The sequence below is a fragment of the Lathamus discolor genome, chromosome 1 (assembly GCF_037157495.1).
Source record: "Lathamus discolor isolate bLatDis1 chromosome 1, bLatDis1.hap1, whole genome shotgun sequence".
Lineage (NCBI taxonomy): Eukaryota > Metazoa > Chordata > Aves > Psittaciformes > Psittacidae > Lathamus > Lathamus discolor.
The window spans coordinates 50858062-50867583 of record NC_088884.1 but is presented as its reverse complement, the minus strand read 5'-3'; the positions used below and the strand labels follow the sequence as shown (position 1 = coordinate 50867583).

General features: G+C 43.6%; 1 protein-coding gene across 1 annotated transcript in view; it reads left to right on the top strand.

Annotated features, from left to right (window-relative positions):
* The first annotated feature begins 4869 nt into the window (after window positions 1–4869).
* The window catches only part of TMCC3 (transmembrane and coiled-coil domain family 3), a 100352-nt gene continuing 95699 nt past the window's right edge, over window positions 4870–9522 (top strand). Inside the window, exon 1 of the mRNA XM_065670505.1 lies at window positions 4870–4934. The gene's annotated coding sequence lies outside the window, so the exon portion shown is untranslated. The remainder of the gene's footprint in view (window positions 4935–9522) is intronic.

Genomic DNA, 9522 nt, shown 5'->3' with positions numbered 1-9522 from the left:
TTGGCGTCTAGCTCAAGAAGTTACCCATTTGTGTTGATTTTTACCTTAAACTGTATGCAATACTTGGGATCAGCTAGGGAGTTTGTTCTCGTGGGTTTGATATCTATGGAGCCCTGGTAGCCTCTGTGAGTGGAGGCTGCAGCACCTCCAGGGCCTTTATACCATGCTCATGACCACAGTGTTTATGAGAAATGGTATTTGGTTGCCCAGCAGCCTGGGGCTGTGGTCAGTACAGAATATGAGCTCCTGGAGTCTCATTTTGGAGATTGCGTCTCCTATTTCCACCCTACAGCCAGGGCGATGCCCATACGTGGAGCTTTTCTTGTCTCTGGAGTTTTCTGTGCATCCAGGTTCAAAGTATATTTTGGCTCTGGCTTCAAGCCCAGCAAGACTAGAAGTGAGGAAATACTGCTGGGCTGCTTAGTGGCTGAAGGAGGGCAATTGATCTAATGACTCTGGTTTGCTAGATGCATGGGAAAATTACTGCATCTTAGAGGTAAAAAAATAGTTTCTAAGTTTGGGTGGGGTTTTTTGTTTTGAGTTACATTTGTTAAGGATGCATACTGGTAATTGATGGACATGCAGATGTAATCCCTATGTAAGTAAAAAGATGGATGCTATCACTGATGGTCCATGCTTTAGTATTAACTGGCAGTTATGTGTTAGGCGCTTAAGTGAGTGCACTTTGCACTGAATTAGGTAGTGTGATGGTCCATAGCTGGAGAGTAAATGTGACATTTAACTCATTTATATCACTGTAGAGTTAAAATCTGATTAAGATACCTGACAGAAGATGGTCCAGGGAATGTATCTGCAGGAAACACAGATAAAATTATTTCTAAAAAGGGAAATTTAAATGAATGGGAAACAGACTGAAAGTGCTAGTGAGCTAAGTGCTACTTGTGTGATTTAGTTGTCCCTCTAGTTTTTCTCAGTAGGGATTACAGTTGCTGGTTTGTGGCCAGAATGCCCAGCAGCGCCATAGAAAGCATTTGACGAGGTCACTCACAAGTCTGTTGGTTTTACAGCATGCAGAGAAAAGCACGAAAAGTACTAGGTATGAGCAATAAAATAATCTTCCTTTGTATATTTAATAAATAATAAACCTGCAATAGTGCAGGGTGATGAAAGGACCTAATGAATGTGCTTAATGAACACCTGTGTGTAAACTTAAAAATAATTCAATGGAAACAGAAAAGTCCTGTGGTTTTATTTGACTTGTGTTTTGCAGATCGGAGTGGCTGATGAGTGCAAGAGACTTGCAGGCCTTAACATCTATTAATTTAAATCATATGAGTCATTAACTGTTCTTTTCTCATTTTTTTTTAGAAGAGGTACTCACATACTTGATCAGCTCTTGATGAGGCAGCTCCATTTGATTTCCCCATGTAATTGCAGTTCGTGCACATCCGCAAGTAGCGATTTTGAGCTTCGCTTTTCATTTTCTCTTGTTCCAGTAAATCAGTCACAGAAGAAAATGTGGAGCTATCTGAGGGAAAGACCTAAGTAGCCTGCCAGCATTCCTTAAGGTCGGACATCTAGCAGACCCTAGAAAGAACAATACCATCTGGATATGGAAAGAACCCTTCGGACGTTTTTGCGTCATACAGGATTATTTACGTGGTAAATGTGCAGCAGTAAAGCCTGCCAGAAATCTGCAAGCTGGTCCATGTGCTTCTCAGTAGCTGGGGGTGTTGAAACTCCCTGGACAGGCAACCGGGAGCTGTACTGCCATTAACTCCCTGTGAATTTTAGCTCTCACTGAAGTTCAGTTCCTAGATGGTAGGACTACTTGAAGGAAAAAAGCCATCTCATTTGATTTATTATTTCTGGTGCCCTGGTATTAATTTGTCCCAAAAGCTTTTTCAGTGTCAAGAGCTGTAACATAGTGCTTTATCCAGTTTAAGCAAGTGCTAGCGTTCAGGGTCTGTTTTTCAGCCATTTACAAAATTCAGCTATTTTAACTAAAACTGCTCTTAAAGACTAAAACTTCAGTTCATGACCATTACCCCAGGCTTGGTCCCGGTGGATGTTAAAACTAGCATGGCAAAGGCAGGCAAGTCGTTTTGGCCAGGTTGCTTCTTAAAAGTGTGGGTAACCATCACTTACAGTGGGGTTGCCTGCGACTGCCCTTTGGGCTGCAACTGGAACAATGTGTCAGCTCTTAGCCAGAATGAGCTGTCTTATCAAGTCCACCACTGTGGTCGGTGACTGTTACTCATTTTGAATTCTAAATCAGTATTTTAGTCCCTGTACAGCTATTGGGACTGGGTTTTCAGAAGCTTTCTCTCCAGGTCTGGAGGAAACAATTTGGTCTTACCCCTATGATTTGAGGAAAGGTGCTATTGCATCTTGACATTCAGCTGCACTCTCTTACCACCCTTCAACAACTGTCTTGGGTTTAGGGAAATACAAGTGATGCTGTCGGTGTTCTGTTAAGCATAACCTTTACAGGAGCTAACCCAAACTTAAATCAAAATGTGATGAAAGTAAAGCTCAAAGGAAAAGAGCTTAAAAGCCAGCCTGTGCTGTAATCACCCTGTGACACTTTCCCTCCTTATTTGGGTTCATTATCCCACCCAAGGAAGTTTAAAATCAGGCTGAGTGCAGATGTTATCAACTATGACTCTGTATTCTGTATGCAGAGCTCTGTGCCACCTCCTGACTCTGCTCCATTTTTAGCATCGGAGTAATGTAGTGCTCTCATGATTTATTACACAAAACATTCTGGCAGCAGAAAGGATCAAGAGGAGGTGGGGCCATTATAGCTGTTATCTAATTCCTTTTGAATGTTAGAGAGTATTTAAATAAATAAATACATGTCTTTTTTTATGTGTGCTCCAGGGTTTCCATTTTGTGTGGAAAAAGGAGCAGTCTATCAAATAGCTCGTTGACCCATCCTAAACAGGAGCTGTGTAAGATCCAAACAGTGAAAATCAAAAGCAAAAGCTCCCCATAACCTCAGGAGGGACAGGGCTTTTAATCCCTTTGGTGTGACCACAAAAGAGACTTCTCCATACTCACTTCTTCCACCCCACAGCCTGGACATCTCCCTCCCCTACCTGTATGCCTGCTTCTGTGGGAACAGAGGTGGTGCTGGGGAGGAACAGGCGCTCCCTCCCTCCTGCGTCTCCTCCCACAACAGTCTCCTCTGAAACAACCTGGATCGTAGTGCAAGGAAGGAGGCGGTAGATGGAGATAAACTCATACCTAGTAATAAGCCTCTTTGCAGGCTCCAGTGAATAAAGGGCAGCCAAATGTGGGAGCAAAGGAAGCATTGGCAGCTGTCAGAAACCTCATGTTCAAGCACAGGATAATTTTTCCTGGTAGAGAGGCACCATGCGTTGGGTGATGCAGTGGACCACTTGCTGGTCATGTGAACAGGGAATGGCCACAGAAGGAAGGAACAGTGTCACCATCTGAAATATCCTCAGCAAGAATATAGGGCTCTGGTCCCTCTCCTGCTCTGAGTCCCCTTGTGTTGGGTTCGGCTGCTCAAGAAAGCTGTGTATCATGTCAATGAGCTGTGTACGGTACATGGGTGCCCAACATGGCGGGCCTGGCTGAAGGCAAGAGTGGGATAGAAGTCAGTGTGTCCCTTGCACTCAGTGAAGTGCAGAACAAGTGCTGTGTCCTTAAGGTACAGCTAATGCAACCTACAGCATCGAAATGGTTGCAGTTGGGTGTAGTAGGGCATAGTGTGCCTCTTGGATGCAGCTAATCAAAGAATCATAATGGTTTGGGCTAGAAGGGACCTTAAAGATCTAGTTCCAACACCCCTGCATGGGCAGGGGCACCTTCCACTTAGAGCAGGTTGCTCAAAGCCCCATCCAATCTGGCTTTGAACACTGCCAGGGATGGGGCGTCTGCAAGTTCTGCAGAGAACAGGAGAGAGCAGAAATGAACTAGCTTTGAATAAAAGACCTAGAATATCTTTTTAAAATAGCATTTTAAAACAGAAAGAAAAAGACAAGCTGGCGGTTGTACTCCTTCAGAGAAGCTTGCTCTGCAGTGCAGAAACAATGAAGATGGCTTTATTCTTCTGTTCAATCAAGAAGTGCATTAGTCAAATTATTTGGTTTATTCTTTTGCTCTTATTTATGCTAGCCTGAGAATGAGACATGGCTGGTCTCTCCCTGGGAGAGCTTAGGACATCTACAGTCTGTGAGTGCTTGTGTCTGTTGAACTTTAAACTTGATTGTGTGTGACTCTGTAGGGAGAAAGAGCAAAGGGTTTACCTTTCCCTCATTGGCCTTGGTACTCTTGTGGTGAAATTTCAAACCAGTTGATGTCTTTTTATAGAATTTTTAATGAAGTTTATAAAGAAAAAGTGCATAACTGGAAAAAGCAAACCTAGGGCCTTCTTGCAGTTTTTGCTTCCTGTGTGTTCCTGTGGGGTCTCCAGCTTTTTCACTAATACTCAGCTATCAAAATTCAGCCAGGAAGCACTGCCCATAGAACTTTGCTCAGAAAGAGCAGCCTCCAGAAAGACCATGAGCCCTGCGTGCCCTCCTGCACCTCCTGTCCACACTGGTCACCCAGGGCAAGTAGGCTGATGGCTGGCAGACCAGCTGCCTGGGCTCCGTGCTGCCCAGGACATGCTCCTGCAGAGCAAGAGGCTTTGCATTCGTGCAAGAGGAGGAGGAGTCTAGTTTTGAGGAAGGCTCTCAGGCTATCTTTAGCAGACAGACACCACTGAGCTGCACTTCTAGAAGCAGAAACAACCCTCTAGTTTGACTTCAGTGTTGTTCAGGTCCTTGCTGCTCAGCTCACACTTTTTCTGTCCTGGGGATAACTCTTAAAGACATTAACAATTTCTACCTGGAACGCTTCTTTCTACATCAAGGCAGAAACCATCTACCTCTCCAAGTTAACGGTACCTTCTTAACCCTTCTCACCTTGCTGGGAGAACCTTGTGCTTCTGGACCACTTAGGTAACACTGTTGGCTTCCTGAGTATAATTCATCTCTATTTAGATATTGCTGTCATCTGCTTTTCCAGCCCGAACTGTGTGTTCTGCTGTGGTTGTGGTCTAGGAGTAAAGATGTTCTCCAGATGCTTAAACACTTTTTAATTTGACTGTGTCTTCTGCCCTCTTACAGGGGCCTTATTCTTTTCCTTCACAACAGCAAGCTGTATTGTGTACGTGCTCAACAAGTAGTAGTCAGCCTGCAGAGGTGACTGTTAACTTAGCATGGATTGTGTTTGTACTCTGACTGTCAAGAGTTTGGCAGTAATAACTACAAGTGGTTAATTAGATTACATGAGCTCTGTGTGATAATACCAGTGTTTACTGAAGTTGTTTTACTTCTGAAGTTCATGCAAGATCAGAAAATAGGACAACCACCATTTCTGTTGTCTCTGCAGCACTTACTGGTAAATGCAGTTGTAGTCATATGACTTAGTGTTATGTAGTTGTGCAAGGAGTAGGTAGTTGGGCAGCATGATCATTATGGGTCCCTTCCAACTTGAAATATTCTATGACTGTATGTTCCTCACTATTTCCCTTTATTTGGAAAAACAGGAGAAGACTTGCATATACAATGTTCCAGATGAATTTGCAATGTTCCTCACTCATCTCTTGTTTTGCAAGGGTTAGTTTTGAGCATTCATTTTTCAGGTAGCAGTTGACTCAGTGGATGATTCTAATATCATATGTTCCTGAAAAACTGGCCAGGAGAACAGTTTCACTGGTGCCGACTTGAATGCCCATATACAGAACACAGTGGTATAAATGAGCAACAAGTTTATCAAAGGTCCTAGCCTGTTTTATCTAGTACTAATTTTTAAAGCAGATTAAAATCACTGAGAGTTGTCACCTTCCTTCCTTTAAATGTAATATGTTTCTTCATTCTGATATAATAGCCAAGATACTCCACACCGTATGTGTATTCTTATTGTATTGATTGTAAGAAGACAATGTGAAATTTCTTCAGAATAAGAACATGCTTCTGGATTTAATGACTCTTTAGATTCTGAACAGCAGTTAACAATGCAATAACCTGGGATTTTAGGGGTGGAAGGTGGTGAGGGACAGAGGACACTAACTGAAAGTGGAACAAATTATTTCACATGATTATCCCCTGACTGTGTGGTCATCCATAGTAAATGGATGTTGTGGGCAGGGCAAGGCTGTTTTTTATAAGCAAACTTGAATAGAAATAGTTTATATGAGCACGCATACATACAGAGAATAGAAAGTACTGGACATTATGTGAGTAGGAACTGGGAAAATTGCATAGGGAAAGAACAACAGAAGCAGAAAGCAAATGGGTAAGCAAAATTTATTTAAAAAAATGAATCTTATTTTTTCTTTATATGCAAAGTAAGAAAATGTTGGGAGTTGGGTGGCCCAGTGGGAATTCCTGCTCTGTTGCAGTGTAGTCTGGGACTGACTCCCTAAATCAGGATACTCCTTGGCTAATTTCAGGTAGCTGAATCTTACACAGTCATAGCCCAGGTAAGCCATCTAATAACCAGTCAGAGGGGGTTTGAATATACAAAACCCACCATACAGTGGTAAAAATGACACAATTTACACTCTGTTTAAAAGATGACAGTTTTCAGCCTGTAAGTTGTGTAGATAAACATGCACAAGATAGTTCAAATAATGGGGTAAAGGGGTTGTGTATGATTGGATTTCTCCTGGGACTGTGAGAACTCCTATTATCAACATCTAAGCATCAGGCTACAGCCTGTTGATGAAAATACTTCAAGCACCTCAGAGGTACTGTGAAAGTTCAACCATGCCAAGTGCAAGGTCCTACACCTGGGTCGGAGCAATCCCAGGCACGGCTACAGACTGGGCAGAGAAGAGATTCAGAGCAGCCCTGCAGAGAAGGACTTGGGGGTGCTGGTCGATGAGAAAATGAACATGAGCCGGCTTCAGTGTGCGCTCGCAGCCCAGAAAGCCAACCGTATCCTGGGCTGCATCAAAAGCAGCGTGACCAGCAGGTCGAAGGAGGTGATCCTGCCCCTCTACTCTGCTCTTGTGAGACCTCACCTGGAGTATTGTGTGCAGTTCTGGTGTCCTCAACACAAAAAGGGCATGGAACTGTTGGAACAAGTCCAGAGGAGGGCCACGAGGATGATCAGGGGACTGGAGCACCTCCCGTATGAAGACAGGCTGAGGGAGTTGGGGCTGTGCAGCCTGGAGAAGAGAAGGCTGCGTGGGGACCTAATAGCAGCCTTCCAGTACCTGAAGGGGGCCTATAGGGATGCTGGGGATGGACTCTTCGTCAGGGACTGTATTGACAGGACAAGGGGTAACGGATTAAAACTTAAACAGGGGAAGTTTAGATTGGATATAAGGAGGAAATTCTTTCCTGTTAGGGTGATGGGGCACTGGAATGGGTTGCCCAGGGAAGTTGTGAGTGCTCCATCCCTGGCGGTGTTCAAGGCCAGGTTGGACGAAGCCTTGTGTGGGATGGTTTAGTGTGTGGTGTCCCTGCGCATGGCAGGGGGGTTGGAACTAAATGATCTTGAGGTCCTTTCCAACCCTAACTATTCTATGATTCTATTGTATGATTCTAAAGAAGGCCTTTTGCTAATGCTTCAGGGATAGCAAGGCTGTGCCACCTCTTTCTGCTCTGTGGTGAGAGCCCCAGGGAACATTTCCTTCTAATTAGATGTTGCTGTAATTAGCGTGTGTAAATATGCTGGCAAAATCCTAGATGTTAGTCCTGACAGTCCAGAGCTGTATAGACATCGTATAGTGTCCATACAGTTTGGTGCCTGGCAGGATCTGTCTGTGCAGTACAGGGCTGTATTTGGAAGCAATGCATTTATTATTCCTATTCTTATTCCAATGCTTTTGTTTCTTTGAATGCAGCTCTCTAACAAGGCCATACAGGACAGTGCCCTCACAGGACCACGTGGTCCTGCCAGGTGACTGCAGAAAGCTCAGGTTCCACAAAGTGAGATATTTGTTATGCCCTTGTTCTAAAGATAGCCACTCAGGGATTGAATGCATGGGCTTTGGTATCTTAAGTCAGCTGCTGTTAGACAGCTCCTCTCTTACTCTGTGTATTGGGTGGCAATAACCAGGGAAGTCAGTTGTTCCAGGAGTATGGGATAAGTTAGTGGTTTTCTGCATGTGTGTGCATGTGTGCCTGTGGCCAGCGCACAGTGAGACTTGGGCTTACTTTCAGTGTTAAGACTCAGTGTCTGGAAGTTTCATCCACTGTTGTATACGTAGATGAGTATGCAGTTCCTTCCTTTTTGTAAGGATCTCAGGATTTCTCAGGATAAGAGTAGAGGCAGCGTACACCACATGTAGGTTGGAACCCTTGTCCAGCGGTGTGGATGATGTGCGCTAGGGCTCTCCCACAGCTACCTTTCATGAAGGAATATTGTGAGGTCTTGGTTCTTTCTTGTGTCATCTGTTAGTTTTCTTAGTAGGAGGAGTTTTAAGAAATAGAACCTCAAATCCACAAAAAGGGATAATTAACCATAATAATTGATAATTTAGTGTGTACGTGTGTGTGTGTTAAAAACATATAGGTGAATGGAGGCTGTTAAACTGTTGGAGATAAACTAGCCTGACTTGTGCTTGGATTTTGAACTTCTTAAATGTAATTCATTGCAATAGCAACATCATTGCAAATATCAGTGAGCAGTTGCCCTTGGCTTCCTCTGACTTAACATGGTTCCTCTTTATAAGACTGAGTCTACAGCTTTTACATCCAGTTCAGTTTTTGTCAGTAGCTCCATTTGAAAGGCAGCAGTTCCCCTCTGGCTTTGGAGCCTTGTCTGTAAAACCGTGCATTCATGGATATAATTTCTGAGGCTAGAGGTGTGCTGGGTTATTCTCTGCTGCTCTAGGTTGAGGTTCATGTAATGATTTAAGTCACAAGTAGCAGCATACTGAGAATTTCACCTTCTCCTCTCACTTATGCACCTCAGTGAGTTACATTTAAGAGAGTAAGAGGTTGAGACACAAAACAAGCGATGCCTTCCCAAGAGGGATAGGATTTTATTCTTGCATCTCCATTCTGCCATAGCAGGGTAAAAAAAAAGCACTGAATGGATGTTGCATATAGTGCAAGTCATAACCAGGCCTGGGATTTATTGCATCTACAAAGTCCTTTGGTCAGTGTTTGCTCATGAGGCTCAGAAGTCGTCTTTTCACTGTGGGTGACTTCTGTGACTAGTATGGTGCAGGGGATCAGAGCTGTGTGTTGTGGCCTTTGCTGCTTAAAGAGTCTGTGCTTCTGTGAGCTGGGAAACAGCAAAACATAGAGCAGTTTGTCAGAAAAGGTGACAGACCACATCAGCACTGAGTTTAATTCAAACCCCGTCATGTTAATTAGGTGCTATTTTGAGTTCAACAGGCGGTGTGGTGTTAACCAGACCTTTGTTTTGCAGTTACTTCTTTAAACAGTTAACTTGACATCAAACCCTGCAACACAATTATCTCCATTATTAATGGCTTTCACCACTGAGGTATTTTTAACCTTGTAAGAAAATAAATGAGAGAAAGAAAGGCTTCCACTGGCAGATAAACATAAAGGCTTAAGTAGG